This window comes from Dermacentor andersoni, chromosome 7 (genome assembly GCF_023375885.2).
Source record: "Dermacentor andersoni chromosome 7, qqDerAnde1_hic_scaffold, whole genome shotgun sequence".
Lineage (NCBI taxonomy): Eukaryota > Metazoa > Arthropoda > Arachnida > Ixodida > Ixodidae > Dermacentor > Dermacentor andersoni.
This window is the reverse complement of record NC_092820.1, coordinates 110,869,953-110,894,950: the sequence shown is the minus strand read 5'-3', so window position 1 is coordinate 110,894,950 and position 24,998 is coordinate 110,869,953. Positions and strand designations below refer to the sequence as shown.

The 24,998-nt window shown below is 47.1% G+C and overlaps 5 non-coding genes and 1 pseudogene across 5 annotated transcripts; all 6 read right to left on the bottom strand.

Moving 5' to 3' along the window:
* Positions 1 to 3,602: 3,602 nt before the first annotated feature.
* LOC126534707 (uncharacterized) lies at positions 3,603 to 4,522 on the bottom strand (annotated as a pseudogene).
* Positions 4,523 to 5,077: 555 nt separating this feature from the next.
* TRNAP-UGG (transfer RNA proline (anticodon UGG)) lies at positions 5,078 to 5,149 on the bottom strand. Its single transcript has one exon. It is a non-coding gene; the product is annotated as a tRNA-Pro (tRNA).
* A 2,349-nt stretch (positions 5,150 to 7,498) lies between these two features.
* On the bottom strand, positions 7,499 to 7,570 carry TRNAP-CGG (transfer RNA proline (anticodon CGG)). Its single transcript has one exon. It is a non-coding gene; the product is annotated as a tRNA-Pro (tRNA).
* A 497-nt stretch (positions 7,571 to 8,067) lies between these two features.
* TRNAP-UGG (transfer RNA proline (anticodon UGG)) lies at positions 8,068 to 8,139 on the bottom strand. The gene has a single exon. It is a non-coding gene; the product is annotated as a tRNA-Pro (tRNA).
* Positions 8,140 to 19,136: 10,997 nt separating this feature from the next.
* Positions 19,137 to 19,208, bottom strand: TRNAP-CGG (transfer RNA proline (anticodon CGG)). The gene has a single exon. It is a non-coding gene; the product is annotated as a tRNA-Pro (tRNA).
* A 1,459-nt stretch (positions 19,209 to 20,667) lies between these two features.
* TRNAP-CGG (transfer RNA proline (anticodon CGG)) lies at positions 20,668 to 20,739 on the bottom strand. Its single transcript has one exon. It is a non-coding gene; the product is annotated as a tRNA-Pro (tRNA).
* Positions 20,740 to 24,998: the final 4,259 nt, after the last annotated feature.

The following is a 24,998-nucleotide window of genomic DNA, read 5'->3' as shown; positions in this document are numbered from 1 at the left end:
CAGTGAAATACAGCGTCTGTGCAGTGAAGGAACATGTGTTCTATAGTCTCCGGTTTTCTACAGATTAGACAAATTGTGAACCATGGGACAAATATTCCTTTCTTTTGTAGCTATGGTTTCACGAGCAGTGTGCCAGTGTGCAGCTGAAAGAAGAAGGATTTCATTGAGGGCCGCACCGACATCTTTTTCACTCTCTTCAGTACATTCCCTTCAGAGCCAACACAGTATATGGAACGGTACAAAGGTATAGGCAACATAGTATCAATAAGGTCTTTATAAAGTTGTTTCCTTCTAACTCAGCAAGATACTGTGCAGGAAAGCGAACTTTCAAACACTGAAAAGCGTGCACAACCTCCCAAAGAAAGCCCCGCACCCGTACGCGTTTCACAGGGCTGGATGATACAACATATTCAGGCAGTGCCTCTTTCAACAAACTTGCATTACCGTACGCAGGAAAGCATCTTTTTGGTCTCGGAGGAACATAAATGTTGACACAAGTTGCCTAAGAAACAAATGAGCCAAACCTAGGCCACCCTTTCCCACGGACAGAAAGAGATTTGTGCGACTTGTCCTCCCCCAACTCGACCCCCAAATGAACACTGCGAAAACTCGGTGCAATCTCTGGACGCTGGTCCGTGACATACACAGTGCCTGCAGCACATACCATACCTTGGCCACCAGAAAGAGGTTACATACTGTGGCCCGAGCAAAACTTGAAAGATCGCGGCCACCCCATTTGTGCGTACATTCGCGTGTGCGCTCAGTTTCCGCTTCCCAATATTTTGCAGGTTCTCGATAGTGGTCTAGCGGTACTCCCAAGTATTTGACAGGTGACGTTGCCCACTGAACGCTCTCAAACATTTCAGGCGCATAATGCCATTTTCTGTGCGAGAAACCAAAACACTGTTCCCAGTTTATCACACTTCCGGAGGCTTTGCAAAACCTAGCCGCGACCTTCACCACTTCAGTTAGACTTTCTCTATCTTCGCAAAAAATGGCGATATCATCCGCATACGCAAGTACTTTAACTTCAGTGGACAACATCGTGAAGCCACACACTTTATCGTTTGATATAATTTTCAGGCAAAAAGGTTCGAGATACAGTGCAAACAACAATGGAGACAATGCGCACTCTTGCCTCACGGAAGAACGAACTGTGATACTTTCACTCAGCTGCTTATTAACAATAAGGTTTGCCGTACAACCAGCATATGCCATTTTGACACCTTCCAAGAGCACTCGGCCGACATTCACGTGTTCGAGGGTACAAAACAGGATGTGGTGGTTGACGCGGTCAAAGGCCTTTTCCATGTCCAGTTGCAACATGGCTACACGTTTATCAAAAGCATCGCAGCATTCTAATATGCTCCGTGCTACGTGAATATTTGTCGTTATCGTACGTCCTTTAATCCCGCACGTTTGGTGCTGGCCTACGATAGCTTTTATTGCATTCTGCAACCTTCTGCCCAGAACCTTCATGAATATTTTATTGTCCACATTCGTGGGACTCATGGGCCGATACCCTCTGACTGCCAATCTCTTAACCGGGTCTTCACTCTTCGGAACTAGGACGATGTGACTTCTTCGGAAGGACGGAGGCATCATCTGCTTTTCGTATGTTTCTTCAATTACGCTGTGTAGAATATGCGCCATGTCAGACCTAAACGCTTTGTAAAAAGCTGCGCCCAGCCCGTCGGGACCAGGTGATTTGCCGGAGATTAACTCGTCGATTGCGCGCTCTACTTCCGCTGCACTAATCGATGCCTCGAGCCCCAGCTTGACTTCATCTTCTAAAATAGGCATTAGTGCCAAAAACTCCGCCGCGAGGCCTTCTTCAACACGTGACTCGTGACCCAGTATTTCTTCGTAATAATCAACAAACGCACGTTGAATAGTGTTAGAGTCACGAGCCACTTCGCCCTTGTACTCTATCGCTTTTATCTCGTTCTTTACTGCATATCGTTTTTCGTCGTACAGGGACCGCTTTGTCGGCATCTCGCCAAAGCACAACCGTTCTGCACGTGCGCGTATGACCGCTCCTTTATATTTCTCTTTATCCATCAGTTCTAACTTATTTTTCGTTTCTTTTATTTCTTTTTCGTACTGGCCCGGCTGAGTACTTTCCTACCTCAGCAGCAAATCTAAGCGGCGCTGAAATTCTTTTTCGTCTGCCTTGTAGCTTTGGCGCAGCGCACTCGCTCTTTCTATAGCAATCATTTTTATTTCTTCTTTAAAATGTTCCCATTTTCCAATAATGTCCCTCTGATCACCCCTTTGCAAACAGTAATTTTTTCTTTTACTGTAAACACAAAGCGTTCATCCTCAAGAAGCCTTATATTAAATTTCCATAGTTCCCAGTTGAACTTCGACCTTTTGGTCTTCGTTCCTATTGTAACCTTTACCATGCAATGATCGCTGAACGCAACGTTTTTAATCAAGTAGTCACTGCACATTGGGACCAGGCCAGCAGACGCATAAACCCTGTCAAGTCTTGCATGACTTGCTTGTTGGAAATGTGTGAACTGCATACGGGCACCTTCTGACAGAGCACTCCCGACGTCTTCCAAATTGTGCTCCAGGACAATTTCATTCAAAAGTAACGAGCTCTGGTTTCGAATGGTCGCATTAGTAACTCTGTCTTCGGGCATGCATACGCAGTTGAAGTCACCCATCAGAATAATGTATCTAGGTGACTTCAGATAGGGCTGCGCCATTTCGAAGAAAGCTTTGCACTCATTTTCCTTATTTGGGGCATACACACATATTACGCGCCACTGTAAATCAAGATACGAAAAATCACACATCACTAAACGCCCGGTGTTCAAAACTGTAACAGGTTCTTCAATAACACCTAAAGAATTTCGAATTAAAATGGCACACCCTCCCGACATACCAACAGAATGACACACGCATACATTGTAACGGCTTCTAAAAGGCTCAACCATGCGGTTCGTCTGAGCTTCACTTTCCACCTTGGTCTCTTGCACTGCCACTACGTCCACATCGTTCTCAAACAGGAGGCGACTTAATTGATACTGACGCCACCTCGCTGCCAGTCCCCTTACATTAAACGTGGCAAATTTAAGTGCTGCTTCTGTTGTGCCTGCCATGTGCGCGACAACTTAAATAGGCCGAACGGCTTCGTGCTCACCTTCAGCCTTATTACACCGAGAAGTGAAGCTCAGCAATTTTCCCTTCTCAAGAGTTCTCGAGCCCACCCAAGAGGCGTGCTCGCTTTGTGCAGCAGGCTGGTGCAGCCTCAGCGCGCTGGTCGTCGTAGTCCCATTGTGGGTCGCCTCTCGTCCCTTGTCAAGCCAGAAGGGAGCCATGGTTCCTACGTCGGTGTAGTCTTCACCGGATTTTTGTCCGGCGGGATGTTGGGCTTCGGGCCAAACGTCGGCCGGCGCGGCCCTCCCGATTTAGGGGGTGGTTCGTCGACACTCGCAGAAGGATGCTGAACCTCTTCGACACAGGCCTTGTGGTGTGTCCTCTTTGCTGGAGCACTACTCACGCTTGTTTGGACGACGTCCAGGCCTTCTCCCTCCTCTTGAGGTTTTCCATGTACTGCTTCCGTAGCAGTGCTTGTGCTTAGTTCCGCTGCATCAATCTTCGGGGCTACAACATCCAACCTGCTTCGACGCAGTGGTCTGGTCTTCAGTCTGTGTCGCTGCCACGCCCCTCTTGACGGTGTTAGGCGCTGCCTGCAGAGTATTCTTTTGTGCTGTTCTCGCTGCCTCCTCGGATTCGTCCGCACCCATGAGAAGTTCGGAGTCATCTTCTCCTCTCATGTGCCCTGTGACATTTGCGTACGTTTTGACGCACTGCGATTGGTCATGGCCGAAGCGACGGCACTGACTGCAACGGGGAACTTTGCATTCACGTCGGACGTGTCCTGAAGTGTGGCACCTTAGGCAAAGCGGGGCTCTTCCAGGAACCACAACGAGGGCCTGCTCTCCAGCAATGCGTAGCTGGTGAGGCAGGTCATCAATTGTAACTCCAGGCTTCATTTCAAGGACACACAACGCGTTGACGAACCCTTGTCCATGACTCCCTGAACGCGCCAGCGTTCCTTGGCGACTTCCGTCACCGTTCCGTAAGGTGCAAAGGCTGTTGGCACATCTTCGTCTTGCACGTTGTACAAAATGCAGTGGATCTTCATCCTCACGTCCTGGTCATCCGGATCAATGACAATGCACCGTCGTTTTTTAACAGTCACTTCACGGGCTGAAAGCAGCTTCTTCATTCCTTCAACACTCTTGAACGTGATAGCCCAGATGTGATTTATTTGGTACGCCCCCAAGGCGACAACCTCGGGGAGCAGTGCCAAACGAACCAGTGCGTCGCGAAAATCCTCGACCTTGTAGGGCCTTGCTCTTACGTCGGCGTGCAAAAACAGCGTATTTACAACAATTCGACCTGCTGGTAGCCGCGGCAAAATAACTTCATAATCCTTGTCACTCGAGCCAGCAAACCTGTTTCCACGGCCAAGCTGGGCCGCTGATACCGCTCCGTTGGAGCACATGATGCGCACGTCCGTCACGCTCGGTGAGCGGAAGTCGACTCCCCCTAGACCAACGAGCCGAACGTTCACAGAGAGCGTTTTCGACGGCTTCTAAGGGAGTGAAACAAAATCGGACAGGTGCTTCAGAAAAGCGGAATGTTATTTTCTGTCCACATCACTGGGTGCTCGTTACAGTTTCCAGTGGGAAATTCCCTGATCAAATAAAATAAATTGCGATGCATTTGCACTCTTCTCTGTAGTGATACCTATGCTTGAGGAAACAATGAATAAGTGGCCTCCTCCGCGATTTGAACCAGGGCTCTCTGCGTACCTTAGCCAGAATCATACCAATAGATTAACGAGTCGAGCTGTCGCAGAGAGTGCTTGTGGGGGCTGAAGGGCCTCTGCAAGAAAGTGAGGAGACAACTGAGAGAGCAGATTATTATTTTCCTTTCTTCGTGAGTGAGAGCTCGTTGCAGTTTCGAGGAAGGCCTACGCTGTTCAAGTAACGCAAGTTAGGATAATTTAGCATTAGACTCTGAAGTAATACTGATGCGGAAGGAAAAAGCAAGAACTGGGCTCGTCCGGGATTCGAACCCGGGACCTCTCGCACCCAAAGCGAGAATCATACCCCTAGACCAACGAGCCGAACGATCACGCAGAGCGTTTTCGACGGCTTCTAAGGGAGTGCGACAAAATCGGACAGGTGCTTCCGAAAAGCGGAATGTTATTTTCTGTCCACGTCACTGGGTGCTCGTTAAAGTTTCCAGTGGGAAATTCGCTGATCAAGAAAAATATATTGCGATGCATTTGCACTCTTTTCTGTAGTGATACTTATGCTTGAGGAAAGAATGAATAAGTGGCCTCCTCCGCGATTTGAACCAGGGGTCTCTGCGTACCTTAGCCAGAATCATACCAATAGATTAACGAGTCGAGCTGTCGCAGAGACTGCTTGTGGTGGCTGAAGGGCCTCTGCAAGACAAGTGAGGAGAATACTGAGAGAGCAGATTAATATTTTTGTTTCTTCGTGAGTGAGAGCTAGTTGCAGTTTCGAGGAAGGCCTACGCTGTTCAAGTAACGCAAGTTAGGATAATTTAGCGTTAGACTCTGAAGTAATACTGATGCGGAAGGAAAAAGCAAAAACTGGGCTCGTCCGCGATTTGAACCCGGGACCTCTCGCACCCAAAGCGAGAATCATACCCCTAGACCAACGAGCGGAACGATCACAAAGAGCGTTTTCGACGGCTTTTAAGGGAGTGCAACAAAATCGGACAGGTGCATCCGAAAAGCGGAATGTTATTTTCTGTCCACGTCACTAGGTGCTCGTTACAGTTTCCAGTGGGAAATTCCCTGATCAAACAAAATAAATTGCGATGCATTTGCGCTCTTCTCTGTAGTGATACCTATGCTTGAGGAAAGAATGAATAAGTGGCCTCCTCCGCGATTTGAACCAGGGGTCTCTGCGTACCTTAGCCAGAATCATACCAATAGATTAACGAGTCGAGCTGTCGCAGAGACTGCTTGTGGTGGCTGAAGGGCCTCTGCAAGACAAGTGAGGAGACAACTGAGAGAGCAGCTCGTCCGAGATTTGAACCCGGGACCTCTCGCACCCAAAGCGAGAATCATACCCCTAGACCAAGGAGCCGAACGATCACAAAGAGCGTTTTCGACGGCTTCTAAGGGAGTGCAACAAAATCGGACAGGTGCATCCGAAAAGCGGAATGTTATTTTCTGTCCACGTCACTGGGTGCTCGTTACAGTTTCCAGTGGGAAATTCCCTGATCAAACAAAATAAATTGCGATGCATTTGCACTCTTCTCTGTAGTAATACCTATGCTTGAGGAAAGAATGAATAAGTGGCCTCCTCCGCGATTTGAACCAGGGGTCTCTGCGTACCTTAGCCAGAATCATACCAATAGATTAACGAGTCGAGCTGTCGCAGAGACTGCTTGTGGTGGCTGAAGGGCCTCTGCAAGACAAGTGAGGAGACAACTGAGAGAGCAGCTCGTCCGAGATTTGAACCCGGGACCTCTCGCACCCAAAGCGAGAATCATACCCCTAGACCAAGGAGCCGAACGATCACAAAGAGCGTTTTCGACGGCTTCTAAGGGAGTGCAACAAAATCGGACAGGTGCATCCGAAAAGCGGAATGTTATTTTCTGTCCACGTCACTGGGTGCTCGTTACAGTTTCCAGTGGGAAATTCCCTGATCAAACAAAATAAATTGCGATGCATTTGCACTCTTCTCTGTAGTGATACCTATGCTTGAGGAAAGAATGAATAAGTGGCCTCCTCCGCGATTTGAACCAGGGGTCTCTGCGTACCTTAGCCAGAATCATACCAATAGATTAACGAGTCGAGCTGTCGCAGAGACTGCTTGTGGTGGCTGAAGGGCCTCTGCAAGACAAGTGAGGAGACAACTGAGAGAGCAGCTCGTCCGAATTTGAACCCGGGACCTCTCGCACCCAAAGCGAGAATCATACCCCTAGACCAAGGAGCCGAATGATCACAAAGAGCGTTTTCGACGGCTTCTAAGGGAGTGCAACAAAATCGGACAGGTGCTTCCGAAAAGCGGAATGTTATTTTCTGTCCACGTCACTGGGTGCTCGTTAAAGTTTCCAGTGGGAAATTCGCTGATCAAGCAAAATATATTGCGATGCATTTGCACTCTTTTCTGTAGTGATACTTATGCTTGAGGAAAGGATGAATAACTGGCCTCCTCCGCAATTTGAACCAGGGGTCTCTGCGTACCTTAGCCAGAAACATACCAATAGATTAACGAGTCGAGCTGTCGCAGAGACTGCTTGTGGTGGCTGAAGGGCATCTGCAAGACAAGTGAGGAGAATACTGAGACAGCAGATTAATATTTTTGTTTTTTCGTGAGTGAGAGCTAGTTGCAGTTTCGAGGAAGGCCTACGCTGTTCAAGTAACGCAAGTTAGGATAATTTAACGTTAGACTCTGAAGTAATACTGATGCGGAAGGAAAAAGCAAAAACTGGGCTCGTCCGGGATTTGAACCCGGGACCTCTCGCACCCGAAGCGAGAATCATACCCCTAGACCAACGAGCCGAACGATCACAGACAGCGTTTTCGACGGCTTCTAAGGGAGTGCCATAAAATCGGACAGGTGCTTCCTAAAAGCGGAATGTTATTTTCTGTCCACGTCACTGGGTTCTCGTTACAGTTTCCAGTGGGAAATTCGCTGATCACATAAAATAAATTGCGATGCATTAGCACTCTTCTCTGTAGTGATACTTATGCTTGAGGAAAGAATGAATAAGTGGCCTCCTCCGCGATTTGAACCAGGGGTCTCTGCGTACCTTAGCCAGAATCACACCAAAAGATTAACGAGTCGAGCTGCCGCAGAGACTGCTTGCGGTGGCTGAAGTGCCTTTGCAAGACAAGTGAGGAGATAACTGAGAGAGCAGATTAATATTTTCGTTTCTTCGTGAGTGAGAGCTCGTTGCAGTTTCGAGGAAGGCCTACGCGTTTCAAGTAATGCAAATTAGGATAATTAAGCGTTAGACTCTGAAGTAATACTGATGCGGAAGGAAAAAGCAAGAATTGGGCTCGTCCGGGAATTGAACCCGGGACCTCTCGCACCCAAAGCGAGAATCATACCCCTAGACCAACGAGACTTTTTTTTTTCTTTATTGCCTGTTTACATCATACAGAAACAACCGAAGGATCTCAAAAACTTTTGAAATTGATCAACTCATCAAACAGTGTAACCCAATCAGGTGTTTCTGGCTGGGCTCGGTACAGCTCTAGCATATACGCTACATGTTCAATAAAATTTTCCTTTACAGGCCGAGCGTTAGTGTCGGCATGTCTTACCGACATTCGGGTTTTCCATATACTATGGAGGCTGAGTATCATTATCATGTCGTAGGGAATGTCGCCGTGATTCTCAACTGGTAAGTGCGGGATTCCATGTGGTGTAATAGGTAAGTCCTTTTTGATAGTTCGCTGAAGGATGTCCCAGTGAAATATGGGATCCCAGCAATTAATAAATACATGTTCTATTGTCTCTGGTTTTTGGCACAGTATGCAGTTGACTGTCCACGGTACAACCATTCCTTTATCTTGTAGCCACGTTTTTACAGGTAGAGTGTTTGTATGGTGCTTGAAGAAAAAGTATTTTACATGCGGTCGTATCGGCATTCCTTTAACGCGTTTTAAGACGTCTTGTCCACAGCCTCCAGTGTATATGCTTCTGTACACTGGCAGAGGTAACATAACATCCAGCAAATCCTTGTAGAGCTTTTTCTTTTTTACTGTACTCAAGTATTCTATGGAGAACCTTACTTTAAGCATGCGAAAGGCTACAACAACCTCGCGCCAATAACCTTTTATACGGTGCATCGCAGTCTTATTTGTAGAGACGATGAATTCAGGTAGTGCACTGTGTAAACAAACTTGCATAACTGTACGCAGAAATGGGTCACACTGATCTCTTAAAAGCATAAAACGCGACACAATCTGTCTGATAAACAGGTGCGACAGACCAAGACCACCTTTTCTGATGGACAAAAACAGGTTAGTTCGACTCGTTCGTTCCCAACTTCCTCCCCAAATAAACACTGCAAAGACTCTATTTATTTTTTGTAAGTTAGTACGCGACATAAACAATACTTGCATAACATACCATAACTTGGCAACTAAGAATAGATTGCAAGTAGGTGCACGGGCAAACATTGACAAATTTCGACCTTGCCATCCCTGCGTCTTCTCTTTCAAGCGTTCTGTTTCCTCGTTCCAATACAGTTCGGTGTCTTCGTAACATTGTAATGGGACACCTAAGTACGTTGTTGGCATTGCTGTCCATTGGATGCCAGCAAATAATTCAGGCTTCTCGCTCCACTCTCCATGTCAGAAACCTACGGTCTTCTCCCAATTGATCTTGCAGCCAGATTCCTTGCAAAACTCGCCAGTCAACCTAACCACCTCTTTGATACTTTCGGCATCTTTGCAAAAGACAGCAATGTCATCAGCGTATGCGAGGACCTTGACTTCCGCCGTTTCAAGCATAAAACCGCGTACACTTTGACTATTAATTAAACTCAAGCAGAAAGGTTCCAAGTAAATATCAAAAAGTAATGAGGAAATTGCACATCCCTGCCTCACGCTGGAGAGAAGCTGGATTGGTTCACTTAACTTCTTGTTTATAATGATGCGTGTGCTGCACTCTGAGTAGGCCATTTTTACTCCTTCTAATATCAGTCCGCCGACATTAACATATTCTAATATTGAAAATAGTACTTCATGTGACACATTGTCAAACGCTTTCTCCAAATCTAGTTGCAACACTGCAACCCGACATGAGAGAGCATCACAGCACTCAAGAACACAGCGAGCTACATGTGTATTGGTGGAAATTGTCCTGCCCTTGATTCCACATGTTTGATGCGGTCCCACTAGTCGCGTTACAACACTTTGAAGTCTCTTTGCTAACACTTTCGTGAATATTTTGTAATCACAGTTCGTGAGGCTTATTGGTCGATAAGACTTTACTGACATCAGTTTAACCGGATCCTCGCACTTAGGGATTAGCACTGTAGGAGCCGTTCGGAACGATGGCGGCATTCGCTGTGTTGCATACATTTCCTTGAAGACATTATGCAATAATTGTCTGAGCTGACATTTGAAAGCCTTGTAAAAGGGCGCACCTAAACCATCAGGCCCGGGAGCCTTTCCTGCACCAAGTCCATCTATAGCGTCTTCAATTTCTCGCAATGTGATTGGAAATTCCAGGCTTGCTTTAATGTCGTCTTCTAGACGTGGCATAAGATGAAGAAAATCTCGCTCAAACCCTTCTATTATTTTTTTCTTGTTCCCAAGCAGTTCACGATAATAATCTACGAATGCTCGCTCTATCATTGTGGGTTCGGAAGTTTCCTCGTTTTGATATATTATTGCTTGTATTTCATTTTTTGTCGCATATCTCTTCTCGTCACTTAGCGCCCGTTTAGTAGGCGTTTCCCCATTCCACAATCGTTCCGCTCGCGCTCGTACCATGGCTCCCTTGTATCGTTCTTGGTCGATAAGTTCGAGCTTACTTTTTGTTTCCTTTATCTGCTTCATTCAAGATCCAGCGTTCTGACATTCTGTAGACATGAGCAATTCTAGTTCGCTTGTTAATTCCTTTTCTTCTTGTTTTTCCTTGCGGCGCAGCGCAGTAGCTTTTTCTATCGCTTTTCTCTTAACATCAGTTTTGAGAGTTTCCCATGTCTCAATACAGTGATTAGTTTGCGCTGTCATAGAGGAATTAGTCATTTCACTTATATCTCTGATAAAGCTTTCATCATCTAGCAGTTTGGTATTAAACTTCCAAAGATCCCAATTAAATGTCGTTTCTTTTCGTTTTTGCCCTAAATCAAACGTCACTAGACTATGATCAGAAAAGGATACATGTTTAATCTCGTAACTTTGACACAATGGCACGAGCTGCATTGCAATATAAGCTCGGTCTAATCGCGCATGACTTTCACCTTGATAGTGCGTATAAACGGAAGCTTTGCCTGTCGATAACAGAATACCGACATCTTCTAATTCATAATCATTCACAAGTATGTTTAAAAACTGTGCGCTCGTATACCTTCGTTTCATTTGATTAGCTCGGTCTTGTGCTCTGCACACACAGTTGAAATCCCCCATCAATATAAGGTATCGCTCGCACTTCAGGTATTCTTCTAGCTGTTGAAAAAAAATTCTACGCGCACATTCATCATTTGGAGCATACACGCACAAAATGCGGCACCTAAAGCCAGAAAAAGAACAATCAAGTATGACAAATCGGCGAGTTCCACATATAATAACTTGTTCCTCTACAATACCAGCACTGTTACGAATAAAGAGTGCGCATCCTCCAGAAGTTCCAACCGCACGACACACGCAGACGTTATACATTGCTCTAAATGGTTGCACCATGCGGTCCGTCTGTTCCTAGCCTTCCACCTTTGTCTCTTGCACGGCGACAATATCTAAATCATTTTCTTGAAAAAGCCGGCTTAATTGGTACTGGCGTCTCCTGCTCGCCAAACCGCGAACGTTTAAAGTGCCTAGACGAAGGGGCTTCTTAAGGTTAAGTGTCATGGTTAATTTGAAACAGGTGGACCGCATGGAGTTTACCTCGATCTTTTATGTTGCCACTCGGTCGATTCTTTCCGGCGACGGGCAACGTCGCATCCAGCCAGCAGTTCTCGGGACGATGCCGCTGTGGCTCTGTTGCTAGGGGACTTGATGCCATGGTAGGTGCTCGGTGTTCGTAATTGGTGGAATCGCTGCTCTATGCGTTGACCTTCGTTGTTACGAGGGCTTATTTCCCTCAGTTTTCCGGTCAGGAGGGAGGCTGGGTTTCGGTTTGAAGCTGGGTCGTCTGCCCAATTGAAGGCCGGTCTTCACGACTGTCTTGGTGGGCGGTTCTTCTCCGCTACTTGCACTGGGGTTGCCCATTTCGCTGCCTGCATCGTCGCGCGGTCTCTTGGTAGAAGCACCTGGCTCAAGTTGCACTGGCTGTGCGTCCGCTTCTGCTTCCGCACCCAATGCTGCTTCTATGGGTTTGAATTTGTCCGCCTCTTGTGTTTCCCCCGTCACAGGGGCTCCGTTTGTCTGGGGTGTGGTGTTATCAGCAAAAACACCTTACCACGCGTCGGTAGGGACAACGTTTTGATTTGTGCTCTTTGTGTCGGCCTGCTTTCGCCCACCAGCGGCTTCTTCGGTGTCTGCTTCATCCATCACGAGCTCAGCATCCGCGTCGTTCGTTGCTTTTCCGGTGATGCTCGCATATGTGGTCACGCAGTCTAGGTCCGTGTGGCCGAAGCGCCTACACTGGGAACAGCGAGGCACACGGCAGTCACGTCGAATGTGTCAGTGGTGTTGCAACGGAGGCATAATGGTGCTCGGTTGGGCACAACAACTTGGGCGAGTTCGCTTCCTACACGCAACTGGTGGGGTAGGTCGTCGATAGTGACTCCGGCTCCAAGTTTCATGGCCACTAGGCGGGTTGTCGATGCTCTTTCCGTGATACCACGTACGCGCCATTTTTCCTTCGTTACTTCCGTAACCTTTGCATACGGAGCCAAGGCCGCACGTACTTCATCGTCGCTGACCCCATAAAGAAGCCAGTGCAGTTTCATTCGTAAGCCTTGGTCGTTGGGGTTAACTACCAGGCACCGGCGACTCTTCACTCGGAATTCCCCTTTTGACAACATTTCCTTCGTTGCTTCAGCGCTCTTCAATGTCACGGCCCAAACGTGATTCATCATGTACGCCCCCAAAGCGATAACGTCCGGAAGTGCTCCAAGATTTTCCAAGGCATCGCGAAAATCTTCCACTCGGTATGGGCGCGCTCGTAAATCCGCATGAAGAAAAATGGTATCCGTAACAACCTGACCTGTTGGCAGTTGAGGCAATACAACTTGGTAGTCCTGGTCGACTGAAGCAGAAGACCTGTTTCCGCGGCTTGAAAGGGCCGCTGAATCCGCTCCTTGGGAGCCCATGTTACCCACGTCCGCACACAACGGTGGCCGGAAGTGGAATAGACCAACGAGCCGAACGATCACAGAAAGCGTTTTCGACGGCTTCTAAGGGAGTGCAACAAAATCGGACAGGTGCTTCAGAAAAGCGGAATGTTATTTTCTGCCCACGTCACTGGATGCTCGTTAAAGTTTCCAGTGGGAAATTCGCTGATCAAATAAAATATATTGCGATGCATTTGCACTCTTATCTGTAGCGATACTTATGCTTGAGGAAAGAATGAATAAGTTGCCTCCTCCGCGATTTGAACCAGGGGTCTCTGCGTACCTTAGCCAGAATCATACCAATAGATGAACGAGTCGAGCTGTCGCAGAGACTGCTTGTGTTGGCTGAAGTGCCTCTGCAAGACAAGTGAGGAGATAACTAAGAGAGCAGATAATTATTTTCGTTTCTTCGTGAGTGAGAGCTCGTTGCAGTTTCGAGGAAGGCCTACGCGGTTGAAGTAACGCAAGTTAGGATAATTAAGCGTTAGACTCTGAAGTAATACTGATGCGGAAGGAAAAAGCAAAAATTGGGCTCGTCCGGGATTTGAACCCGGGACCTCTCGCACCCAGAGGGAGAATCACACCCCTAGACCAACGAGCCTTCTTTTTTTTTTCTTTATTACCTGTTTTACACACAACGCACGTACAAAAAAGGTAACACGTTTGCTCTCAGTAGAACATTCCACGCGTTAGAGTTAAAAACAGAAAGAGGTTGCTGTACTTTGGTAAAAACACCGGCTGCATATTGGGTAAAGCAGCTTGGTTAGGGGAACCGAACTGTGGCTAATTTGTCTAATATGGGCAGCCACGCTGGTGGCTCCCCTTTGGCCTTATGGATGTCACGTAGGTGCAGGATGTTTTCCACGAAATATTCCTGAGCAGAACGAGGTTGGAGAGCTTCATGCCTTACATCCATTCTTGTCTTCCAGACACTGTGCATGCAGAGCAACATTATTTTGTCGCACGGCACGTCTCCCGTCTCTTCAAAAGGCAGAAAGCGAATACCGAATGGTGTCAGAGGGAATTCTTTTTTGATGGTTCTTTGTAGGATGTCCCACAAGAACACTGAGTCCCAACAATCTAGAAATATATGGTCTATAGTTTCCGGTTTATGGCATATACCGCAATCGATACTCCATGGTACAAACAAACCCTTCTCTCTTAGCCATGGTTTTACGGGAAGCGTGCCACTGTGCACAAGAAAGAAGAAAGATTTGGTAGTCGCCCTGATAGACATTCTTTTTACACGTTTCAAGACATTGCGTTCAGGCCCTAGAGTGTATGTTGAGCGGTATATAGGCACGGGGCACAACATATCCACGAGGTCTTTATACAATTTCTTCCGGCCAACAACAGACAAATATTCAAGTGAGAAATGCGCTTTGTGCAAACGAAAAGCGCTTACCACTTCGCGCATATATCCTTTCACCACTACTTGTGGTGTTCCACATGATGTAACAATGAACTCAGATAAGGCATTGTGTAGTTGGATGTGTATCACAGTTTGTAGAAATGCATTCCTTTGGTCGCGTAGGAAAATAAACCTTGAGACTACTTGTCTTAAAAACAAATTACACAAACCAAGGCCTCCGTTATTCACGGAATGAAATAAGTTTAGCCTCCTTGCACGCTCCCATCCCGATCCCCAAACAAACATTGCGAATATCCTGTGCAATTTTCGGACACACATCCTAGACATACATAATACTTGCAACATATAGAACACTTTAGCCACGAGGAATGAGTTACACACAGTTGCACGCGCAAACATTGAGAGGTTCCGTCCTCCCCAGTTTCTTGTTTGCTCGTTTGCCCGATCAGTATCTGCTGTCCACTGCTCGGTCGTGTCGCGGTAATGTTCGAGTGGTACGCCGAGGTAAGTAGCAGGTGTCTCGCTGAAATTTAGAGTGTCAAAAATTTCTGGCGTAGATTCCCATTCACCATGCCAAAAACCTAAGCATTTTTGCCAGCTTATTGCACTTCCTGTAAGGCTGCAGCAAGTTCTTGCGGTATGCATAGCTTCCTGAATGCTTTCCTTGTCAGTACAGAATACTGCCATATCGTCAGCATAGGATAAGACCTTTACTTGACGTGATAAGAGCCGGAAACCGCGTATCTTTTTATTCATCATTAGATTTAAACACAGCGGTTCGAGATAAATTGCAAATAGCAATGAACTGGCAGGGCATCCCTGTTTTACACCAGAGTAAGCTGTAATGCTTTCGGTTAATTTTTTATTAATAATTAGTTTTGAAGAACAGCCAGTGTAGGCCATTTTTACTCCATCATATATGATGTTACCTACGTTGATGTGTTCTAAGAGGGAGAAAAGAATGCTGTGGGTTACCTTATCGAAAGCTTTTTCTAAGTCGAGTTGAATCATGGCTACCCGTCCGTGCATTAGGTCACATAGTTCCAATATACTTCTGGTCACATGAATATTCGTGAGTATGGTTCTCCCTTTGATTCCACAAGTTTGATGTCCACCGACCAAGTTTGTAATCACGGACTGAAGTCGCTTAGCTATAACTTTCATAAAAACCTTATAATCCGTGTTAGTTAGACTTATGGGTCGGTATGCTTCGGGTGACAGTAGTTTTACAGGGTCTTTGGTCTTTGGTAGTAGTACGACGTGGCTTCTTTTAAATGACGGAGGCATCATTTTGGATTCATAAGCTTCTTCTATAACTCTGAGGAGCATTTTTGCCATTTGATGCTTAAAGAATTTATAAAAAGCGGCACCAAGCCCGTCGGGCCCCGGAGCTTTCCCTGTAGGCAAGTCATCTATAGCATTTTCCAGTTCACTAACACTTATTGGTCTTTGAAGTTGTGTTTTTACTTCATCTTCTAATCGTGGCATCAATTTCAGAAAATGGGTGTCAAAGCCCTCTCGCACATTCGCCCCGCAGCCTAGCAAGTTTCTGAAACGTTGCACTAGCGCTCGTTCGATAACCTTTTGGTCTGTGGAAAGCGCACCTTGGTAGCGCAGTTCTGTTATTGCGTTTCTCGTAGCGTAGCTTCTTTCGTCGCTTAACGCTCGCTTGGTAGGTGTTTCGCCCATCCAGAGCCGCTCGGCACGCGACCTTATCATCGCACCTTGATATTTTTCCGAATCAATAATTTCAAGTTGCCTTTTGACTTCTTTAACTTTGTTTGCAAGCAGGCGGGGAACAGTGCTTTCCGCATTTAAGAGATAGTCTAGAGTACGCTGCAACTCGGTTTCTTTCTGTCTTGCCTTGTAGCGCACGACACTAGCTCTTTCAATTGCGCTCATCTTAACTTCACACTTAATGTGCTCCCACAACTCGACAGGGCTGATGAAGTCGTTTTCCTGCATTTCTTTAATTTTTGCCGTTATTACTTCGATAAAGATTTCGTCTTGCAGGAGGCTATCATTGAATTTCCAGAGGTCCCAATTAAAGGTGCTCGTTTTACGCTTTGTGCCTATTGTAACAGTCACTAAGCTATGATCGCAAAGCTTACATGCTTAACGGCATATGTTGTGCAAAAAGATAAGAGGCTTGCTGTCAGATATACTCGGTCAAGTCGGGCGTGGCTTGTGCCTTGGAAATGCGTGAACTGAACTCGCTTTTCTCGCAGTACATCGCCCATATCAATTAGGTCGTATTCCTGAACGATTGCGCTAAGTTGCAATGCGCTCTTATCATGTATCGGTAGGTTCTTGGCGTTGTCTTCAGCCATGCATACACAATTGAAGTCCCCTAATAGTAACACATTTCTTTCGCATTTCAAGATGGTTTCGATGTATCGGAAAAAATCTAAACGCTCACTAGCTTTGTTTGGTGCATAAATGCAAATAATTCGCCATAGTGCCTCTTTAACATAAAAATCGCAAAGTACTAAGCGACCACTTGCAGAAGCGATGACAGACTGCTCTACAATGCCGACGGAGTTACGCAAGAAAATTGCGCGCCCCCCTGATTTACCCACGGCGTGGCACACACAGAGATTATATCTTGACCGAAAGATTTCCACCATCACATCAGTTTGTTCCTCACTTTCAATTTTTGTTTCCTGGATAGCTAGAATGTCGATATCATTTTCTAATAACAGGCGGCTCAGTTGAAGTTGCCGCCTTCGGGCTCCGAAGCCGCGTACGTTTAGTGTTGCAACAGGCAGGGCTATTCCAGGATTAACAGCCATTGTAAGTGAAGTTTACACAAACCGACACAAGATACTGTTCAGATGAGTGGAAACTTACAACGCTAGACCAGTGACCACTGCTGTCTTTGCTGCACCCGATGCAGCCCGTCGCTTGGTTGAGTTGCCATCCTTGATTGTCCATTGTAGATGTAAGTCTTCCACCGGTCCCGCAACGAAGTGATTAGCCGAACCATGCTCCCGCTATCGTGGGGGCATGGACGGCACTGGTTTCCTGTCTGGTGGCACGGTAGGTTTTGGCTTGAAGCTAGACCTACGGGTGGACGCTGTTTTGGAGGGAGGTTCTTCTGCACACTTTGAGTCGGAGCGCTGGTCGTCGCTGCTCGCTTTTTCTCGCGGGCGCTTAGTAACTGCCGTAGCCGGCATTCCCATTGTGACGTCGGTGCACGTTTGTTCCTTCTTGTCTTCCCGTGTTTCGCTGGGCCCAGGCTCTGTGACAGTAGTTACACTTACGGCATCGCTTGCAGGTGTAAGCTTTTGCGGTAGTTCCTCAATGGCACTCTGAAGTTTCTGTGCTTCGTCTACATCGGGGGGCGTGACCTCAGGCGTCTTGTCCTCGCTGGGATGTGTTTCGCTTGCTGCTGCTGTCTCTTCGGCGTCGACCTGATCCATCAGGTGTTCGTCTAATATGTCGCTGCGACCCGGCCCAGTGACTTTCGCGTAGCTACGCACGCACTGGGTCTCTTCGTGGCCGTAGCGGTGACACAGCCCACAGCGCGGCACGCGACATTCGCGACGTATATGGCCAGTACAATGACACCGCAGGCAAAGCGGAGGCTTTCCTGGCACGATGACTAGAGCATGATCCTCTCCTACTCGCACCTGGTGCGGCAGGTCTTCGACTGACGTCCCTGCCTTCAAATGCAACGACACTAGGCGTGTATGTGACCCCTTGTCGTTGCAACCGGTAACACGCCATTTTTCTCTGGAGATTTTGGTCATGGTTCCGAATGGTGCCAGGGCTGCTTTGACGTCTTCATCAGGCGTGGTGTGGAGAAGCCAGTACAACTTCATTCTCACATCTTGGTTGCAGGGGTCTATCACAGCACAACGGTGGTCTTTCACGCTAAAAGCGTTGGTAGACAAAAGCTTCTTCTTGCCTTGAACGTCTTTGAAGGTGATGGCCCAGACGTGGTTCATTTGGTAGGCCCCGAGGGCAAAAACTTCCGACATGAGCTGATGACGGACTAGTGCATCGCGAAAATGCTCGACGCGATAAGGCCTTGCCTTCAAGTCACAGTGTAAGAACACAGTAGTAAGTACAGTAGTTCCTGATGGCAGATGTGGCAAAACAAGTTGATAATCCTGTTGGGTCGTTTCCGAAAACCTGATTCCGCGGCTCGAACGGGCCGCTACAGCCGCTCCTGCGGAGCTCGACATTCCACGACCGTACCGGACGGAAGCCGGAAGTAGAATCCCCTAGACCAACTAGCCGAACGATCACAGAGAGCGTTTTCGACGGTTTCTAAGGGAGTGCCATAAAATCGGACAGGCGCTTCCTAAAAGCGGTATGTTATTTTCTGTCCACGTCACTGGGTGCTCGTTAAAGTTTCCAGTGGAAAATTCGCTGATAAAATAAAATATATTGCGATGCATTTGCGCTCTTCTCTGTAGTGATACTTATGCTTGAGGAAAGAATGAATAAGTGGCCTCCTCCGCGATTTGAACCAGCGGTCTCTGCGTACCTTAGCCAGAATCACACCAAAAGATTAACGAGTCGAGCTGCCGCAGAGACTGCTTGCAGTGGCTGAAGTGCCTCTGCAAGACAGGTGAAGAGATAACTGAGAGAGCAGATTAATATTTTCGTTTCTTCGTGAGTGAGAGCTCGTTGCAGTTTCGAGGAAGGCCTACGCTGTTCAAGTAATGCAAGTTAGGATAATTAAGCGTTAGACTCTGAAGTAATACTGATGCGGAAGAAAAAAGCAAAAATTGGGCTCGTCCGGGATTTGAACCCGGGACCTCTCGCACCCGAAGCGAGAATCATACCCCTAGACTAACGAGCCGAACATTCACAAGGAGCGCTTTCGACGGCTTCTAAGGGGACACAACAAAATCTGACAGGTGCTTCAGAAAAGCGGAATGTTATTTTCTGTCCACGTCACTGGGTGCTCGTTACAGTTTCCAGTGGGAAATTCGCTGATCACATAAAATAAATTGCGATGCATTTGCACTCTTATCTGTAGTGATACATATGCTTGAGGAAAGAATGAATAAGTGGCCTCCTCCGCGATTTGAACCAGGCGTCTCTGCGTACCTTAGCCAGAATCATACCAATAGATTAACGAGTCGAGCTGTCGCAGAGACTGCTTGTCTTGGCTGAAGTGCCTCTGCAAGACAAGTGAGGAGATAACTGAGAGAGCAGATTAATATTTTCGTTTCTTCGTGAGTGAGAGCTCGTTGCAGTTTCGAGGAAGGCCTACGCTGTTCAAGTAACGGAAGTTTTTTTTTTCTTTTTATTGCCAACTTGGCACAATACCGTGAAAAACAACATCACAACATCACATTAAAAATGCTAGCTTGTGTCTGGCTAGCATAAGTGGGTAAAAAAACGCTTCACGGTCAGGAGTTCGTCCAGATAAACACACCAATCTGGCTTTTCTTCCTTCTGTTTGTACACATCTCGTAAATATGCAATGCTTTCGTTGAAGTTGTCCCGGGCTGACCTCGCGTTGACGTCCGCATTACGCACTGACATTCTGGTTTTCCAAACACTGTGCATTACTAGAATCATTAGCATATCGTACGGCACACCTTCGCTTTCGACGGGAAGAAATCGAATGCCGTAGGGTGTAAGCGGCAGTTCCTTTTTCAGGGTTCTTTGCAAGATGTCCCATAAGAATACGGCATCGTAACAATCGAGAAACATGTGCTCGATTGTTTCAGGCCTTTTGCATATTACACAGTCTACCGACCATGGTACTAACAACCCTTTTTCCTTTAGCCACGGTATTGTAGAAAGTGTGCCACTATGGAGCATGAAAAAGAAAGTTTTGACTGACGATCGGATAGTCATACTTTTAACCCTTTTTAAAACATTGCTGCCTGGCCCAGGATTGTACATCATTCGATACAAGGAAACAGGCATCATCACATCAATTAGGTCTTTGTAGAGGCGTTTTCTCTTGACCTCGCTGAGGTATTCCATTGAAAATCTTACTTTTAGAAACTGGACAGCCGCAACAATTTCATGCATGTATCCGCGGACATTGCGTTGCATATGAGCGCATGATGACACAATGACATCTGGCAATGCGTTCGCCAATCTCACTTGCATAACACTTCTTAAAAAAGGATTTCTTTGATTGCGATAATATACGAACCTAGAGACAATTTGTCTCACGAACAAATGAATCAAACCCAGTCCTCCCGGTCGCACTGGAAGGAACAAATTTGTGCGCAAGTTAGGATAATTTAGCGTTAGACTGTGAAGTAATACTCATGGGGAAGGAAAAAGCAAAAACTGGGCTCGTCCGTGATTTGAACCCGGGACCTCTCGCACCCGAAGCGAGAATCATACCACTAGACCAACGAGCCTTTTTTTTTCTTTTTTTTTTCTTTATTGCCAGTCCTCGACATATCACAACACAAATTCCTAAATGATATAAACAAAGACCAAAGAAGCAAAAAGGGATGAATACACAAACGGAACAAAGAACAGTAATATTTACATTCGCTGCCGTCCGCTACTGTGGCATGACGTTGTCGGATTAAAATTCCTTTAGTGCTGTAAAGGGTACAACCCTCGACAGCCACTCAGGAACAGGCTGTTGCAACTTCATCACTTCCACATACCGTTGCATGGATTCACAAAAGTACAGACGCGCCGGTCGGGCATCCGGGTCACAATGGTAACCCGCCATTCTTGCGCGCCATAAACAGTGGAGGCCCGTAAGCATGATCAGGTCGTACGGGAAACCTTCGTCGTCATATACTGGCAGAAACCTGATTCCGTGGGGATCTATAGGTAGCTCCTTTTTTTAGAGTGCTTTGTAACACGTCCCAGAAAAAGACCCCTTCCCAACAGTGGATGAAGACGTGATCTATGCTTTCTGTTTTTTTACATATAAGGCAGTGGGTTCCCCATGGCATGTAGAACCCACGTTGTTCAAGGAAGATTTTAACAGGTAGAGTACCGGTGTGTAATTTAAAAAAGAACGATTTAGTGGCTGGTTGAACTGGCATCTTCTTCACCCTTTTCAATACATCTAGGCCTGGGCCTCCACTGTACGGAGCTCTGTACATAGGTACCAGGAAAACACTGTCACATAAATCACGATATAACTTTTTCCGTTTTACACTCCACAAATATGCACTTGAAAAACGGACACGCAAAAAAGAAACACTCTGAACTATTTCCTGAAAGAAACCATGGACTGATCCTGGCATTATTTCCGTACCTACAACGAATTCGGGAAGTGATCTTGACAGCCTCATTTGGATCACCGTGCGCAGAAATGGGTCGTTTGTATCTCGAAAGAAGAATAATCTGTTCACCAGTTGACGCAAGAAAAGGTGCGCCAACCCCAGACCACCATCCTTCACACGTCGGAAGAGATTATCTCGGCTGCATCGCTCCCAGTTCGATGCCCACACGAATACAGCGAACACGCGGTGCAGTTTCTGCACATTAATACGAGAGCACTGTAGGACCTGCATTACGTACCAGATCTTTGACACGAGAAACATGTTGTGCACTGTAGCTCTCGCGAACATTGACAAGTGACAGCCGTTCCATCGGTCGGCTTTTTCTTTTAGTTCTTTTGTCCGCTCCTTCCAGTACTCGCTACTGTCCTTGTAGGCATCAAGGGTTGCTCAAAGGTACTTAACTGGCGTCGTGACCCAGTTTACGTTCGAAAAGTGGTCTGGTGTAGACGCCCATCTTCCATGCCAAAACCCCAAACACTTCTGCCAGTTAACGTAGCTGTTAGTGACGTTACCAAACTTTTTGACGATATTAACAGTATTCAATACACTTTGTTTGTCTTTACAGCACACAGCCACATCGTCAGCGTATGCCAGTAGCTTCACTTCTGCTGATTGAAGACTAAACCCCTTAATACATTCATTTTCGATGATGGCCAGACATAGCGTTTCTATGTAGACACAAAACAGGAGTGGACTGTGTGGACAACCCTGGCGAACGGAGCGCTTCACGTTAATGGGGGCCCCCAACATCTGATTAATTATAAGTCTGGTATAGCAGCTCCGGTACGCCATGGTCACCCCTTCAGTGATTATGTGGCCAAAATTAACGTGTTCAAGAATGGTAAGCAATATGTCGTGAGAAACACAATCAAACGCCTTCTCCAAGTCTAGCTGGAGGATGGCTACTGCATCGCACATGGCGTCACAACACTCCAGCACACTCTTCATTTTATGGATGTTAGTGAAAATGGTTCTTCCACGAATACCACACGTCTGGTGTGGGCCGACTACATCCTGAATAACTGACTGGACCCGTCGTGCCAACACCTTCATCAATATTTTGTAGTCGCAGTTAGTAAGCGCTATGGGTCTGTAGGAGGAAAGTTGCTTGAGCTTTTCGGTCTCTTCTGTTTTCGGTATTAGTACTGTATGGGACTGGCCAAAGGATGGTGGAAGTATTTTCAGTTCGTATGCTTCATTGAAAACTGCTGTTAAGATAGGAGCTAGGTGGCTTTTGAACGATTTGTACCAAGCGGCACAAAGACCGTCTGGACCTGGCGACTTCCCAGGATTCAGGTCTTCAATGGCTTTCATCACTTCATGTTCTGTTAATGGTCGTTCTAAGGTTTCTTTAACCTCACTCGACAGCTGTGGCATTCGTTGCAAAAATAATTTCTTGAAATCGTGCATGTTGACAGGCCTCAATGCAAAAAGTTCTTTGTAATGCTCAAAGAAAGCACGCCCTATATTATTGTTATCCGTTAATACCACCCTTTCACATTCGATAGCCTCAATCTGCTTACGTCTCGAGTGCTTTTTTTCTAGCCCCAGTGCTCTTTTCGTTGGCGTTTCCCCGCATGATAGCCTTTCTGCTCTGGCGCGCACTAGCGCACCTCGGAAGCGCTCTTCGTCGAATACCTCGAGCTTCTTCTTAACGGCGCGCATATCTTGTTGAAAGGCGCCAGGTTCCATGCATTCAAGCTTCGCAAATTTTTCTAGCAATGTTGTTAAATCCTTTTCTCTGGCCTTTTGTTCACATCGCAGTACGCTACTTCTTTCGATTGCCTTCAATTTAATGCTTTGCTTCAGCAACTCCCATTCCTCACCAAATTTCGTAGAACTGTCTGCTCCAAAAGAATTCAGAGCAGCCACTACATTTTCGTTAAAAGTTTCATCCTGTAACAGCTCTGTATTCAATTTCCACAGTTCCTAGACGAACTTGTTTCGTTCTTTCTTCCTGCCCACCGTGCATTTTACCAGGCAGTGGTCAGAATATGATATGGCCGTAACTGTGTAGCACTGGCATTTTGCAACTAAATCATAAGAAATATAGATACGGTCTAAGCGTGCGTGACTTGTGCCCTGAAAATGAGTGTAGCTTACGTCTCCGTGACCGCGAAAACACTCTGCGATATCTTCTAATTCGAATTCATGTGTAATCTGCGCCAGGATATCACTACTTTTGTCACATACCACGCGACGCGTAGACCTATCCTCAGCTTTCAATACGCAGTGGAAGTCGCCTACACAGGCTATCATTTTTTGCACATGTAAATGATGCTTTAAACTCAAAAAGAAATTTGCCCTCTTTTGCACAGTACTAGGCGCATAAATGCAAAACACGTGCCATTGGACATTACAATAGCTGAAGTCACAAAAGACCAGTCGACCAGAAGTACAGGAGAAGTAACCATCTATGGCAAGACCAGGGAGCTTCCTCACGAACAGCACACACCCTGCCGAAGTCCCTAAGGCGTGGCTCACTACCGTATAGTAGTTATACGTGAACCTTTGCACCATGCTCCCGGTCTCCTCCTCGCCGTCTACCTTGGTTTCTTGCACGGCTAAAACGTCGAGGTCGTGGTCCACTAGTAGTCTGTAAACCTGACTCTGTTTCCTTTTGGCGGCCAGACCTCGAACATTTAGCGTGGCGAGGCTAAGCGACGGGTTGGTAGCCATTATTGATGAAAACCGGAGGGGAGAAGGCCCGGAGCATGGTGCTCACCTTAACGTCTAGCTGACCGCTAGACGCTTCCGTGGCCATCCGGTGGCCGTCGCCCGGGTTCCTCTTTAGTCGGCTTCTGGGTAAGCCGACGGTCAGTCTCCAGGTTCGGCTTAGGCTTGAGGGTGGAGCGCCTTCCGGGTAGCGTCTTAGCGGGTGGTGCCTCGGAGTCACCGCCGGCCTTTCCGTCGACTTTCTCCTCGTGCTGCAGGGATCTCTTGACCGGTGCGGAGACGGATTCGACGCGGGCGCTAGCAGGTGTCGCGTTATCGTCCACCTCTGCCTGCGTTGCATCCGTAGCTGGCTGGTGGCTCTCATTTTCTTGCGGGGCCGTGTTCACGCTCTCGACTGTAGCTGCTGGTTCCTTGGGGGGAGGCATATTATTCCTTCCTCCTTCGGCTTGCTTGGTCGTCGTGCCGGTTTCTGCCGCCACTTTGCCGTTTCCAGCTCCCGTGGCCGCTTCCTCCGCCTCGGTCACGTCCATTACTTGGTCTAACGTCGACGGCTCGCTCTCCGCCGAACCCGCGGCTACTGCGTATGAACGCACACAGTCCGCGTCGTTGTGTCCAAAAAGCCTGCACCGCGAGCAACGGGGAACCTTGCATTCACGACGAACGTGGCCAGAGCCCCGGCAGCGCAGGCACTG